Source organism: Lepisma saccharinum, chromosome 7 (genome assembly GCF_977018435.1).
Source record: "Lepisma saccharinum chromosome 7, izLepSacc3.1, whole genome shotgun sequence".
NCBI classification, from domain to species: Eukaryota; Metazoa; Arthropoda; class Insecta; order Zygentoma; family Lepismatidae; genus Lepisma; species Lepisma saccharinum.
The window spans coordinates 49,888,816-49,905,859 of record NC_139235.1 but is presented as its reverse complement, the minus strand read 5'-3'; the positions used below and the strand labels follow the sequence as shown (position 1 = coordinate 49,905,859).

At 38.0% G+C, this 17,044-nt stretch overlaps 1 non-coding gene across 1 annotated transcript; it reads right to left on the bottom strand.

The window, feature by feature from the left end:
• Positions 1-16,218: 16,218 nt before the first annotated feature.
• TRNAT-AGU (transfer RNA threonine (anticodon AGU)) lies at positions 16,219-16,290 on the bottom strand. Its single transcript has one exon. It is a non-coding gene; the product is annotated as a tRNA-Thr (tRNA).
• Between the last annotated feature and the right edge of the window lie 754 nt (positions 16,291-17,044).

Below are 17,044 nucleotides of genomic sequence, written 5' to 3'. Positions count from 1 at the left end.
ATTAAACTAATATACTACAAAAATGCCGCTAGATGGCAGCAATTTCCAATATTTCACAATCTTGTAAAACAGAAAGTTTAAACTTATAGAAAATCAACTTCTTTTCAGATATTGTGAAGAAATATATTTCGTTTGAAAGAAGCAAACATTCTGTAAAAAATTGCAGAAGAGTGTAATATATAGAGAGCAGCTACTTTTAGTACACCGCAGTCGAATATGAACTATATTTCCATGTAGGGTAAGAGACGCAAATCTAGGCAATTGCAATAAATGAATCATAGTTTTCAAGCTGAAGCTATGAAATTAATTTTACATAATTTGTTTATTGTCATGTTCTAGCGAAAACTAATAAAAAGTAGTTCTTTTATGCCAAATACGATTGCTTGAGGTAGAGCTCCAAAACACTAATACCAGCAGCCACGAAATGTAACATGCGACTAGAAATCCATTGGTGCTACATATGGGAAAGACAAAGCGAACGAGAAGGAGAGGCAACTCGGACACTCGCCAGAGGGACCGTACCCCAATAGGGCCTCCGCAATAGATAGTATAGATATTTTTCTTATGTTGATGAACTAACATCTCCGAATTTTCAGATATTATGAATGCATGTGAACAATTTTTTAGACTATTACTTAATGTTTTATTTTATAATGTAGGTGAACCAAAGGTGGCCCTAGTTAAGCTTCTAGGGCAATTTACAAATCTCTAACGAGAGATAAAATTCTGAAATGAAAAGAAATAACTTCTGTAACTAATTAACAACTTGAACCAAATGCATATTTTGTAACATTGCTTATAAGTTCCTCTTTAAAAAAGAATTACAAAACCGTTACATCTGTTCCCAAGGTGGCCCATGGGTCCCAAAGGTAGCCCCCAGGTTATAGTTGGCTTAGAAAATTATGTTTGTGCTCAAGAAAACATATTTACTCATGTTTATTCACGTTTCTACATCTTATTAGAGTAAATTGTTGGTGTCAAACGATTGGATTGATTTGGATTGATTTGTTGTTTTAAGTCCACTTTATGCACAATAAGGCTAATCGGGACTGGACCTACAGTTTAAAGTAGGATCTGAACCACTATGTGCCTCCACCGGGAATCGAACCCGGGACCCCTTGATTACAAGGCGACGATGCAACCACTGCGCGTTCGGGGAGGCCTGTTGTTGGTGTCAAACGTTTTATTGTTGACATGCATTATAGACAGTAACGACGAATACCCAACCTCCGTGGAGGACTGATCTGCACAGGGGTTTCACAATAACTTTAAAAAAATGGCTGCTGGCAGCCCGAGACAGTTCGTTTTCTGCATGGTGCACCTGAGGGGGACCGGGTATATTAATGCAGTGCCATTTGTTAGCTGTGTTAAATACTAATATGATTTTCGTAAAGTGGGCCACCTTGGGAACACGGGCTCTGCATTTAGAAAGCAATACGCATCACCTGAAGCAAAACAGAGGGAAATGAATACCCTGAGGAATATACATTATAGCAAAGGTGTAGGGTTATCATTGGAGGAATATTGCTGGGAGGTTCATGCAGCATACTGCAATCTGACGGAAATCATGAACCAATCAGAAGTGCTGAACTTAATCATTGGCCAATTACCTTCACGAGTGTGACAACTGGTACTAACTCGAGATCCCGCCAACATAGACCAACTCACGAACTTCCTGGGAAAGTTCGAAGCGTCTGAACAAATGGAAGGATGGAAAGCCGATCACCAACGAACTGATGAACGAAGAAATCCTCAACCTCGAATCAGGAATCTAGAGCTATCCCGGAGGAATGGAGGAGAAGAAGATAAGAGGCCCACACCGATCAACCAAAGGTTTAATGGAAATCTAAGGTTTCAAAGGAAGGATGCCGAAAGAAGGACATTCTGGAATAAGAACCAGAATCAAAGAAACTGGAACCAGTCTCGTAAGAAACAATGTGGAATACAGACTGACGAAATTCCAGAAGACTGTGCTTTGAACCCTAGAGCACCTATATGGGAAATTCCTTCCACTATTAAAGCACCTTCTTGGGAAATTCCCTCTACCAGTCGAGCAAATTTAAACCAGAGGTCGTTGTAGATGGTGCTTTCCCTTCTACAACGCGACACAATCTTGATATTTGTGAGAGCGAAGAAGACAAACTAATGACTAATGAAAATATAGATGTTTTATATCTAGATCTAAATTCTTGTCCAAATTCTGAAGAAGGGAGATTGTTTAATGTTTTCGAAGTAACTGGAAATTGCAGCAAGAAGCCAGAAATTCTGATAGAAGTTTTAGGATTAAAAATAAGATGTACCTTGGATACGGGAAGCGAGGGCACTGTCATGAATTATAATGTTTGGGTAAAGCTCCGAGAAAGATTACCAGGCTTGAAATTGCAAAGATGTTCAGGAATAAGGTTAAAAGATTTTGTTGGACATGAGAAGTCCCGAATTGTAGGATACCGAACAATTCTTTTTGAAATTGCAGGACACACTTTTGAAGACCAAGTCTATGTGGTAAAGAATTTAGAGGCAGATTTGTTATTCGGATAGCCATTCTTCAAAAGATACAAAGTCAATTTAGATGCAGGTGCCAACAAATTATATCTAACGGTGAAGGGACAAGTCGTGGAAGAAACTTTGATTCCAGATAGCCAAGGAAATAGTGTTGAAGCAATAAATGATAAGACTTCATATGTAAAGCTATTAGTGACTGAAAAGGAATCTCAGTTAGACAAGTCGTCCGCCTCCGAGAAAGATATGAAGAAAAAACATTTGCTCCAGAATTGTTAGATCAAAAGGAGAAGGAGAAGCTATTTCGAATATTAACTGAGTATCGCCCTATATTCTCTGATAAACCAGGACTTGCAAAGAACTATACCTGCGAAATGTTGTTAAGCACCAACCAACCAGTGTTTTCATTACCTTAACCCGTTCAGATGTCGAAACACGAAAAATTAGAAGAAGAGTTAAAAAAATGGAATGAGTGGGGAGTAATTCGAAACTGTAACTCTCCTTACATGAATCCAATGCTAGTGGTGGACAGACCCGACGGATGAGTTAGACCCTGCATTGACTTCAGGAAATTAAATAAAACGATTATAATTCCTAAAAGTACGGTGCCGCGACTTCAAGAAGCTCTACAAAAGTTTCAGTGTAAAAAATACTTTCGTGCTTTGATCTGGCTTCAGATTACCTTCAAGTTCCTATTAAATCAGAGCACCAGAAGTTCACCGCCTTCTTCTACAAAGGTCGAGCGTGGTGTTTCACCAGGATGCCATTCGGATTATCTAACGCTGTAGCCATTTTTATGCACACGATGCATAGCCTTTTCGAGCCTTGGACAGAAGATTTTCTCACGAAACTCTGGAAGAACATTTTCAGCACATAAAATTCGTATTAGAAAAGTTGCAGGGTGAATGATTCACTATAAAGTTAAAAAAATGTGAATTTATCAAACCAGATATAAAATACTTAGGCCATCTTGTGTCAGGAAAGTGCATCAGAATAGATCCCAAAAAGGATGAAGCCATCTTAAAATTTCCACGTCCAAAAACGAGGAAACACCTGCAACAATTTCTGGGTTTAGTTAACTGGCGACGTAGGTTTGTAAGAGACCTAGCATCAAAAACTGCCGATCTAGAAGAACTACTAGAAAAGGGTAGCCAATGGGAATGGAACAACCTAAAAGAAAGGGCTTTTCAGTCTCTAAAGCATGAGTTAGTAAAACTTCCTGCATTAGCTCAACCTGACTTCCAACGGCCATTCCAGCTGATGTGCGATGCTTCTAGCATTGGGCTAGGTTCGATATTGTTCCAAGAGCAAACGAAACAAAAGGGAAATTTAGAAGATATTAGTATAATTCAATATGCCAGCAGAAAGTTAAAACCAGCTGAGAAAAATTACACAACCCAAGAGTTAGAATGCCTATCTATTATATTTGGAATTGAACATTTTAAAGTATACCTTTACGGCACAAAGTTTAGGATGTATTCTGACCACAAAAACCTGGTATGGCTGGAGAACAGTAGAAACTGGAATGCTCAATTAACACGGTGGGCTTTAAAATTGTAACAATATAAATATGAGATAATCTACATCCAGGGGCAAAACAATGGGATAGCAGATGGTCTTAGCCGATATCCTGTTCCTGAAGATCAGCCTACCGAACTAACTCGAGAGAGCCAGACTTATAACGTATGGAATCTTATAAAACCTTTGGAGGAACTAGAACTAGACAAATGGAAAAGGGGACGGCAGGAAGATCCATTTTGTAAACTTATGCTGGAGGAGGTCCGAAGTGATGATGGAAACTCAACCAAGTATAACTTACATCACGACTTACTGTTCTTCCAAGGAAAAAGTGAACGAAAGTTTAAAAGATTAGTAGTGCCTGCACAACTAAGAGGAGAGGTACTAAGGTCCGAACATGACGATACTGGACATTTTGGTTTCAACAAAACTTACAAGAAAATAAAAGATAGGTTCTTTTGGGAAAACATGAAAATGGAAATAGCCCAATATATACGAGAATGCTTAACTTGTTCAAAAAACAAACCTGATAAGAAAGGCCGATCCAAACAAAAATTAACCACCACAAATCGAAAGCCTCATGAAGTCTTATCCATTGATTTAATCGGAAAACTATCAAAATCGTCTTACTATTACTATCACTATGGTAGATGTCGGAAGTAGGTTCATGATGGCATATCCACTACGTACAGCTAGCACCAGGGAGATAATAAGTAAATTAGAAAGCGGATACTTACTTCATTGTCCTAAGCCGGAGTATATACTGTCAGATCGACGAAGTCAATTCACCTCGAAGAAATGGTATGAGTTTGCGAAAAAACACTCACTTGTAGCAGTTCCCACCACTCCTTATCACCCTGCGGGCAACATTGTGGAAAGAACGAATCAGGAGATAGTTAGGTTAATAAGGACCTTTTGTCATAATTCACATCAGGATTGGCACAAATTTGTATCGAAAATCTGTTGGATATTGAATTGCTCTGTGTCAGGAGAAACTGGGTATGCTCCCTTAAAGCTTTTCTACAATAAACCGGTGCCAATTAGCATTTTGAAACAAATAAATTGGCCACAAAACGATGGTTTTCAAGATCTACCGTGGAAGGATAAACTCTTCCATGCTCAGTCTAATAATCTCCGAAGAAAGAAACAAAGACTATAAAAGAGCAATCTTAGGGCCTACGAGCTTCTTCAAGGGGACTTGGTGTTAAAAAAATCACACAAGCTAAGTTCCGCTAAGGATAATGTCATTTCCAAATTTTTCGAATGTTTTACTGGACCATTTATAGTAAAAGAGATCAAAAACGATGCCGCGGAATTGCTAAACCCATGGACTCAAGAAGATTCTGGAAAAGAAAATTTCCAAAATTTGAAAAAAATAAATTGCTCTCCTGAGAGAAAATTGGAATTACTCAAATTATGGAAACCATAGCGGTCATTATACCTACCTGTATTCACAACCTTGGAAAAGATCCCAGTTTTCTGATTTAAAGACTAATTTGACAGTTGTTTGCGTTGAGATGTTTAAAAAACAAAAAATAAATAACGTTAACTTGTATTTATTTTTGTTTTTCTTTTTGGGGAACGCTATGTATCGCCCCTGTCAGCACATGCTTTTTCAAGCACAAAACTGTTCAATCTGTATTGTATTAATCTATGTTAAAATATTTTCTTTAAAAATGTGTTATTGTTAATGTTACAATAGGTAATGGATTGTTTAACTTAAATCAGGAAAAAATGCTGAAACTATGGAAATATAAAACAACTATGCAGTAACCTTTATAAATTGTAAACAAAATTATGATATAAAAGAGCTAGACTTTTGTAAGCCTACAGAACATTCTCCCAAGGTTATTAGAAGTATAGGTTGGGCCAATCCGTTGTTTACTCGTGATGACGAAACGACGGTAAGAGGTTAATTTATCCATGAAATGAATTCCAAATCTATATAATTGCACTATGCAGATAGGAAACCATGCCAGAAACTGAACACAGGAAATCGAGTACATAAATGAGCAATTCCACCCATTTACATTTTGTGGCTTCATACAAATTGAAAATAAATATCGATAGGTACTTATTGTTATGCGGGACAGAATATTATTGATCGGAACGGGAATTTTTTTAAATCCCGACATTCGGGAAGGGAAATATTCGCAATTTCTCGACTAGTCGGGAAATTTCCGAAATTTTGCGAGGCTCTGGAAATTTCAAATTCTACACGTCATTTTCACCTTAAGTGATTGTCTTTGCATTTTTGGAATGAAAACTAACAATTTCCGATAAGTTCCAGGCACTTGCAATGTAGAAAAGAAAAGAATTAATACCGTTTTAAAATGACCATTCGGTGTTTCCCGACTGCTCGGGATCCAGAAAAGTAGGGATCCCGGTACCGACTTTTCTAGATACCGCACACCACTTGTTATTATTATTTATTACAAGATACATCTTCCAAGTACGTTGAACATAATGTACTGTGCATACCAGAAAAGAAAAGTTCAGATGAGCATTTATGTACGCTATATTTACACTAGGCTATGCACTTGTATTTTTTTCTTCAGTTTCTTCATATGTTTCCGCGAATATATCAAAGTCTGCCTGTTGAACTTTGCTTTCCCGCAAACTTGCCATGTAATAATATTTCATTCTCACAGGCAGCGGCGTGCCCAAGGGGGAGTTGATGGGGGTTATAACCCTTCCCGTTGGCCAAGTATTCCTAAAAAGAAGGAAGGTCAAATGTAGGAAAAGATGGCCAAATGAGGGATGACTACCAAAAATAGTGTACGTAACCCCTCCCTTTCGAAAATCCTGGGCACGCCACTGCAGTCTCAGGTTAACATCCAAGGGCAGATTTTTTCCACCTTTCGATGTGTAGTCTTTAATTTCTGCAGTAGGTACCAAGTGTGGCTTCTTACCGATGTGTAAAATGATTAATACGACAACTTTCGTGTCGGTATTTTATAAGCACAAAATATACACGAAGTTTTGTTCAAAGCTTAGTTGCGTTACTGCGAAGCCGTAATTAGATTTTGATCAGCAGTTGGAATTTAGCTTAATGGTTTAATTTTTGCTTTGTAACTTGGCCATAAAGTAGAATTCAGTTGCAGAAGGATTGTATTTTTTATATATAGTTTACACGTTCTATGAAATAAATGTTAATGTGTCTGTAATGGTCTTACATAGTAGTATACATTTTTAAGAATACTTCAGTGAATTGAATACGTTTCCACAAATATTAAAAATACTATTACTAATTTGTGTAATACATTTTAAACTTCTGCTCTATAGAATCCTTAAAAATATCACCAGTATTTTTTTCATATAATCAAAAGAACATCACGTTATGAATCTCCTGCATGTGATTGCAGAGTAATCAAACAAACGCCAAATTATATATTGTCCCATTGCCCGTTAAGGAACAAACACAGACACGCCCTATTTAAGAGACTACACAGAGCCAAGATACCATTTCCTGTATCCATACCCTCCCTGTTATCGTCTCCCTCCCCTTGTACACTGTAGATATTATATAGTTTTGCCCGTCAGAGTGGTATTTAATTTTAAAATTTGTGTGTATATGCAAGTTTGTGATCAGTGTTACAGTTCAGTGAAGTGAAGTATAGAATTGCGATATCTATATGACCACAACTACTATTACGAATTCAATTCTATGGTACTCCTCCACAATTCCCAGTGTTCTACACCTTAGATGCTTGACCCAGACTGCCACATACTCGGCGGTGAGGTCACGAAGAAGAAGAAGAATTACAAACGCTGTCTTGACTTTTTTATATTGTTTAATCAGCACTATAGTAACATCTGGAAACTATTGTTATTTGTGATCTGATTTTGTACCGTGTTCTCAGTCTTCAGTCCTCAGTATAAAATTAAAAATGCCTTCGTGTGCAATAGTAGGATTCAAAAATTACAGTGCCAAAACAAAAGGTATTATGTACCACGTTTTTCCAAAGGATTCTTCGGTCACCGTGCTTTGGATTCGTGTTTGTGGAAACTCTAACGTGAATCATGCTAATGCTAGAATCTGCAGTGCGCATTTCTGCCCAGAAGATTATGTACGTGATCTGAAAAGCGAACTTTTAGGTTTACATCGGAGAAAAATTCTTAAGCAAGATGCAGTACCAACGATGAATTTGGGTATGGCACCACCTGATGAAATTATTTCATTTACTAAAGTTGACAATTCCAACTTTGTGCCCATACATGGAGGAATCATGAGTGATAAACAAAAGCAAACAAGAGATAAAGAAATACAGGTAAATGAACATAGCTCGTTGATACAAAAAGCATTAGAAACTAGAATCAGAAACCTAGAAATAAAAAACAGGCGGTTGAAAAATCAAGTTGATCAACTTACAAGACAAACAAGGCGATTGAGGCAAACTCTAAGAAAGAAAAGTAATGAAATCAAGCAAAGTAAAAGAAACGTCAAAGAAACTGCAACTAAAATATTGGAAAATATATTTACGGAAGCACAGGTTGACTATCTTGTTAATGGAAAGAAGAATGTTTGCTGAAAAAAGGACGACATAAGCCGAGCCCTAACGTTGAGATGCATTTCCAAAAGATGCTATAGTTATTTAAGGTCTAAAATGCACATGCCATTACCAGCATTATCGACTCTTAAGAGGTGGGTCTCGCGTTCTTTCCATTGTAATACTGGGTTTTTACGCGATGTATTAACATTAATGAAGAATCAAGCATTCGAACTAGGGAAAAATGAAATATTAAGTGTTTTGTGCTTTGATGAGATGAACATTGACTCTCGAAGGTCGTATGATCAAGAGGAATATAAGGTATATGGGCCTAACAGTCAAGTGCAAGTAATTATGGCACGTGGTTTGATAAGTAATTGGAAACAACCAATATATTATAACTTTGATGTGCAGATGACAGGGTCGTTGCTAAAGAGAGCAATTACAGAGATGCACGATGTTGGATTTAAAGTGGTAGCTGTAGTTTGTGATTTGGGAGGCAAAAACTCTAAAGTGTGGAACGATTTGGCAGTAACATACATGAATCCTTGCTTTACGAATCCCACAGAACCAAACTCACGAGTGTGGGTTTTTTCGGACATACCACACATGATGAAGCTGCTCCGAAACCACTTCGTAGATAATGGTTTAACTCTACCTGGAGGGAAGCATATCGGTAGGGAAATCATTGAACGGCTTTTAACTATCGATTGTGGAGAAATAAAGCTGTGCCCTAAATTGACACAGTATCACCTATCTGTGTCAGGAAAAGACCGACAGCGTGTATCCCTTGCTTGCCAGTTATTTTCGAAACATACTGCAGAAGCAATTAGCTACACAATTCCCGAAGAACAAGAGACTGCAAATTTCTTTCACCTGGTCAACGATGCATTCGACATAATGAATAGCAGAATCCCCCAGAAAGTTGACGCTTCTGTAGGAAGTGCTTTCGGACTTGAATATCAGGCTCAGGAGGAAGTGCTAAAAAATTCTACAACACGTGTCAGCATATGAGAGTAGGAAAATCCTTGTCACTTCTACCCTTCCAGAAAGGATTCATGACATCCATTGGCTCCCTCTTGGATCTATACAATGATATGAAAAGTTGTAGTATAGATTATTTATTAACATCACGGTTAAATCAGGATTGTCTGGAAAATTTGTTTTCCAAGTCAGGGCAATCGGAAGGACACACGACAACCCTCTCCCTGTCGACTTCAAAAACCGCCTTCGACTTCTTATTATGAGCAGGAATGTAGGGAGTATAATCCTGGAAAATACTTCGCCTGTTACGATGGAGTGCAACAATAACTCAGACTACTTTACTTCCCAACTTTTCACAGGCCTGGTTCCTGAAATGACACAGGTCCTCTCTGTGATTGAGAGTGATGAAACAGAAATTCGCGATGTTACTGTGAACAATTTAACCCTAGAGTGCGTACCTTTCCCAGTCGTTGAAAGTGAATGTTGTGAGGAAGGCTTGCGATATTTGGCAGGCTACGTAGCTTTCCGATGCCGAACAGTAGATAAAACTCTTGGGCATCCTACTGGCGAGGTTCTACAGATCTCACCACGTGATTTTTCTACCAGTGGTTGGATCGAGAAAATATCACGAGGCGGTTTGATCGTTCCATCAGAGAAATGGCTGGATAAAGTGAAGGAATTCGAAGTTATCTTTGGTACTATGCACAGTAGAACGGTAGCTAAAGGGCGGGGAATAATCAAAACACTGACCAAAGCGTTAGCAGACAAGAGCCCCGAACTTGATCCTTGTGTTATAAAGGTGTACGCACGGACAAGAACCTTTATCCGTATTAGGCATTTAAACGTCGCAGATAAAGCTAAGAGATGTAAAGCGTACCACCGGAAGAAAGCAAGGAAATGGATTGCTTCTACGCGTTCCACTGACCTTGACGTGCTCTCTCTTGGACCTCAATGCAAGAAGCCGCACTTGGTTTCTGCTCCAGAAATTAAAGACTCCACATTAAAAGGTGGAAAGAGTGTGGCATTGCACGGTAACCTGAGAGAATGAACTATTTTTTTGGGCCAGTTGTGAGTGATATTATTGTTGAACAATAAATGAGAAGAGAGAAGTTGTTAAGTTTGGTTCCGAAAGTTCAAAGTTCTCATCTTTGCCCTACCTACCAGAAGCGACCCGGGTAAGGTCGGTGTGTTTACATAACACCTATAAATACTGCAGATCTTCGATACGTTATATTTTTTAGATTTAATTTCCAATCAAAGTAATATTTTTCTGTTTAAGTTGTGTTATGTTATTTTACGTTGTGATATTTCTTTAGTTTAGAGTGATTGAGTGATTCTAAAATTTTGTGTGCATCACATAAGGACAAAACACAGGACAGCACACACACATTAATGCGAGGATTATACTGGCTTTAGGTCCAGACACCAGAGCCTCGTTAGTCTGCAAAATGCAGTCCAGTGTGTACTACGTGGAAGGTGAGGTTGAGAATTGGGTGTACTCTGTGGAAGGTTTATCCCTTACGCCCCTTCTTTAGTTTACGCTCGACGATGAGGATGAACGATGATTTGAGTAAATACATTTCACAGCAAAGACAAATTCACTGTGCCATGTTTCTTTGTTTTTATTTTAAGAAATGATGATACTTGCATTCCGCTTACGTTTCTGACAAACTGTTAATTGTTATAAAATGTAAAATATATTCACATTCTCATCCGCTAATCGTATATTTATGACGTGCAAATAAGCAATAAATTTGATATTTCATAACTTGAACACATAACTTGAACATTTGAAGCAATGATAGTATCATTCACTTGCATGTCAAAAGTTAAGTTTAAGATGATACAAGGTATATTTATTTAAACTCATCCTCATACCTATGTGGGAATTATGTAGAAATTAATGAAAATGAACAGTAGTATTAATCGTGACAATAGATAGCGTGAATAATTTACGATATGAAACCTCGCAGCAGTGGTCCTTAACAAACATATGAAATATGAATTGGAGAAAGGTGGAGGAATTTTGCGCCCCTAAGGATAATTACTCATGGGCGAGCATGTAATGGAGTTAAACGAATTGTAAAGACACAAAAATTTCGACTTCAATACTTTCAATCCGTCAATACTTTTTTCGTTCAGGGCAGAAATATAGTTTTCTTGAAACATTAATTTAAAACAAAATTAAAGGCGTACAGCCAACTACAAATATTAATTCATCGATTTCCATTCACTTGATCATACAAGTATAAATTTCACTATGATATGGGATATGGCAATAATATTAATGTCTAATTTTGAATACAAGGAAATTAATCTATAGTCTAGTTATATCTATTAATTTAGTAAAAACAATAATACTTTAAGAAAGTTAAGAAGTAATGTAGTGTATTTTGTAATAATAATAAGAAAAAGTTTTAAAGTTAATGTCCATTAATGGAAAATGTGACCCAAATAATCTTCTATAAAACAAATGTTACATTAACAATCTCTTTACTGTGGTTCTAAATTTAGATGCATTTTTATTCATGAAGAGATAGATAATAGTAGGCAAATTGTCCATCGCTATTTTCATCTTTTTTTTGTTCTACATCCTGTGTTGTTTTAAATAATGGAAAGCGGGTGTTGTCCTCTGCTTATTTCAATTTGTGATCACCAAATTGGGGAAAACAGACTGGAGGAAAATGGTGATGGGCATTTCGCCTACCATTTCTTTTGCCATTGGTGTACAATTCTCTCTCGCTTTTCCCTACATATTCATATAAAGCAATAAAAATCCAAACTGCTAATTTTTCATTCTATTTTGGTTATTTATTAAACAGTACGTGTTTGTATTTATATTTGGTAAATTTACTTTGCTCTTCCGGCCATTTAAGTCATTTGAGATGATGAAGAAGTGATAAAATAGATGAATGACCAATCACAGTTCCCTACTTATAAGAGCGACCACAAGAAAAAGAACCTTCGTCGAAAAGTCCCCGCGCACCTTCCTCCTCACCCGTTCAACTCGGGCTCTCCCCCTCCCCTCCACACTGAAGTACGGTGCACAGGAGTCACGAGTCTGCGCAGGTTTCTTTGCTTGTGGTTCCACTATAATAGTAATATAAAATTGTACACTCACCTCACATAGTTCTCCGGCAGTTCGTTTCTTTATACAGCATATTTGGAGAAGATACAATTCAATCTATAGGTGTACACTAGAGCCGGCGTAAGGAGAGGGGAAGGGCGAACCGTGCGACTGACCAGAGCGGCAAAATTTGAAGAGAAAGATAAACCTATTGAAAACTTGAAAGTTATAATATTATAATATATTATATAGCTTGGAAGTTAATATATGCCAACCCACCGTTTTGAAGGAACATATCAGTAGTCACTTTAAAACCACTGAGTGCCACATGGTGGGAAAGCAGATTCGATGCCTTAACTCTGTTGAGATGTCAAATGGGAGATGTCTATGATGCGCTCCTTCAAATAATTGGTGACAATAGAACTGTCCAAATGGTCCCACATGAGGCTCAGTGTATTGCAAACCAGTTGTGTGGCTTTACATTTCTTTGCTTACTAGTTATATGGTACGTATGACTTCTTATTCCACGTAATGTAATGAGCAAATGCCTTCAAAATATTAATCTACGATGTGTTTGATGATTTCTTGCAAACATATCGGCGTCTTGAAAAAAGCAGGAGTGATGAAAATTTCAAAGTTTCTTAGATGCCACTTGTCAGCCTGGCAGGACTTCCCTCTCTCCACTCGTGGAGGCGTCGGGGGGGGGGGGGGGCGACATTTGAGTCCAGGTTGATGAGAAAGAATTGGCATCGAATTAAGATATAGATGGTCCAAAGATGGGCAACACTGCTCAGGGCCGAAATCGAAAGCAGAAGCAGTTTCAGTATGATGAAACTGTTGAAGATCCACAAAAGCGGTACAAAGTTGATTTTTATTACCAGGTCGTAGACGATTATTTTAGCTCTAAGAGAAAGATTTGAACAGCTTAAACATCATAGTGAATTTTCCATTTCTTTTATGATATTAGTAAGCTTAAAGACATGCAATCTGATATTTGTTTGAAAATTGTAGAAAACTCCCGGAATGTTAACACATGAAAGCTACTGAATTAAAAGATGAACGAAAAGCGTTTTCGGCTATAAGAAAACAATTACACGAAAGGAGACCTTAAACTGATAAAGAGTCATGATTTTGCACCCAATGTGAGTGTAGAACTTCGGATTTATTAACTTTGTCGATAAACGTGGCAAGTGGCGAACAAAGTTCTTCTTGGAAATTAAGGCTAATAAAAATACTATCTCCTATCGATCATGTCTGAAACACCCTTGTTTCTATTTTATGCAAGATAGCTTTATACGAAGAAGAATATTAAATGCAAAGGTAAAAGTTCCCTGTGCACATAGCACCATGTCATGAAGGCACTTTAGGGGATGTGGGGGTAGGGCCAGACACATTCTCGATGTCGGCCATTTTAGAGGTGATGTGATCAGCACCACTCTCCGGCCGCCTTTACCTCCCAGGGTTGCCCTTATGGAACACCCACCCATTTGAGGCTGGGTGAACCCCAGAGCCACTTTATGCGGGGACAACGCAGGAAAGAATTCAGACCTTAGATCACCCACATTTTAAAAATCCAATCATATCACAGACCTACAATGGTAAACATATGAAGTTAAGCCTTCATTTTTTGGTTAATAGTATTGAAATAGCGTAACAAGTCTCATTATTTATTTTATAGTTTGATGTTTTACTTAGGAATATATTAATTTTCAATTTCCCGTTGCTGCGTAATGACGGGAAGGGAGGGTGGGCTTTCGAGAGGGAGAGGCGGCAAAATTACTAGCGCCGGCCCTGGTGTACACTGTATATAACACACCTTATTAGTGACTTCCTTGACCCTGGATGTACAGGGTCAAGGAAAACAAAGAAATGAGCATAATTTTCTCTTCGGTGAAGATGTTGAACCTAAACCAAAAAGAGCACAAATAATGAACTCGACAATGTAAATTGATGAGATTTAGTAAATCATTTGATGAAGTGAACTAATTGTGAGTGGACTAATCGCAAAGGACATAATCAGCTCAGATCCTATTACTTCTTCATGGTATGTGACGTAAAGTTCCCGCCCAACCGTTTGTCGGCGTTAGTGGCTATTGCATCTCCTTTTCCACAGCCTGTAGTACACATCCTCATCTAGACATTATTCTTGTTCTGGTGTTTAATATCTGCGTACTGCAACACTGTCATTCTGTCATTTCACGTGACTTCACATTGAAGTGATGCATTCACTTGGTCGGTTAGACGTCATCGCACGCGAAAACTTCAACCGTTACCATGGTTTTCGGCCAGGGCTGCATTCTCCTGGTTGCCGAAAGGCTGATGGTTCAGGGGACGTTGGGTAATATCTTGCTTCAATCTTCGGATTACTGGTGTCCTTGTACTCCATTTGGCAGATATTCCACAAACTCAACTCTGAATAAGGCGTTCTCCTGCATCATCAAAAAGACCAGGGTTATAAACTTCGGTACAACTAATAGGTTTAGGCCTACAAGTTGTATCGGGTGAATTGTCTGTTTGAAAAGTGTTTTGTATATCATCGGAAGTATAAATAAATCTTCGAGTAAAAGATCTTAATGATCTTTCATTTCAAACCTACATAGGTGATAATAAAAAATAAATCCTGCACCACAGACCTCGCAAGGGCTTGGTCCTACTAACCCTTAGAAGCCTTTGAGGAGTCCGATAAAAGGGTTATAACCAAACTAACATAAAGCCCTAAAGGCAGAAGGTGCGTGTCAGTGAATCCTTATTCGTTAGGTCTTCGGGTCCAGAAGTGAGGCCCCTCTGGAATGTCATTGGTTCGCACAGCACACTAAAATTATCCTATGCCTAGGCAGATACTTGTCACGGTACTGGTAGATGTTAGTGGAAAGTCTCATAACGCCGTCAACATCTCTACCATCTGTGAAAGCCTAATTTTTTTTCAGTTGGAAGAGGGACGCAAGGCAGTTTGTACCTTACAGTCTTGCGCCGGAGAACCAACTGCAATCGATTCAACATATCGATTGCAGATGCATTTGACATGACACGTCGATTGCATCCGTTTATAATAAGATCCTCGTCTTCTTATGCACACCCGGTACTTTCAAGTATGGAGTCACATTCAGGAATGGCTCAAAATGGTAAGACTGAAAATGACCTGGAAATATTAGTAAGTTAACATATGGAACTTAGTCTTTTACGGTTGACTTAAAGCTGTTCCAAACCGGTATGTTCGTACATCCAATATGTACAGGAACATAATACGAATGAATGTTAAGAATATAACTGATGATTAAGATGATAAATTATCAATATGTTGTCGTTGAATTATGAAGTAAAGATAAAAACGCAGTGGATGAAAAGGAAAAGAGATCGGAACTACTAACACCAATTGCGTGATCTGTAGACATAAAATTTCGTACTCAGTTCCCTCCAATGATATTTGGAGTTCGATTCCTAGCATGGGCATAACAGTGTGTTTGTGATCGAGTTTTCATCATTTTTACCTAATAACTAGGGGGCGGATTTATATGCACTAAAAAAACAAAATATGCTTGCAAATATGCACTAAAAAGGCCAAAATATGCACTAAAAATCTTCAAAACAACATATTTTATGGTATTGAAGATTAGGCACACACAGGAGATGTACTTCGTAGAAATTTGCAGCGAAAAATGCAGGCTCGACCAGGACTCGAACCCGGGTCTCTGGCATACTGTGCCATTGCTCTAACCATTGAGCTACCGAGCCGGCCTGCCCATGCCAGGATATTGAACTCAGGGAGCAAACCCTCTACTCTCTGAATCTGTGGTTCGCACCTACCGTAACATGGAAGTCGAACAAACGCTATTTGTGGGGTGAGATTTAATGGAAAATAATACACAACGATAGACCAAAGAATAAGAAAAGTATAATTATTTTAACATAAAATGTGTTGCAGATTATGTACGAGATATAATTGTGACAATTTTCCTTATCAAAACCAGGGACTGCGTTATACGCCCATAAAAACGGCAAAATATATCAATAAGTACACAAATCCCAGTATCTATCGGACTGCTATCTTTCTCATTTCAATTACTTTAATAGTAAAATTAGCACTTCAATTCACTACTACTTTCGTGAAGAAAATGGCCCAGAAATCATTTTTAATCCTCACCACTGTTTTGTTTCAATATAAAGCTGCAATCCATCGACAGATATAATCGCAAGAAGTCATTGTATTTTTATTATGTCTAATTTAAGAATAAAATACGCTCATAGTGCATATCTTCATCATCTGACCATCATTCCCTTAGTTTCTACTGTCTTCTTATTTTGTACTCAAATAACAGGATGATCCATCACTAGGTTATGCAGCAGCATTGTCCGCAAAAATTAACATAAGTTTTTAAGAATCACAGTGTCCAGGCCTACGCAGACAAGAAATGTTTTCTGTTACCAAAAACGAAAGTTCTGTTTGAACATGGTAAATTTGCATTTCGGCAAATTTCCATTTAAATTC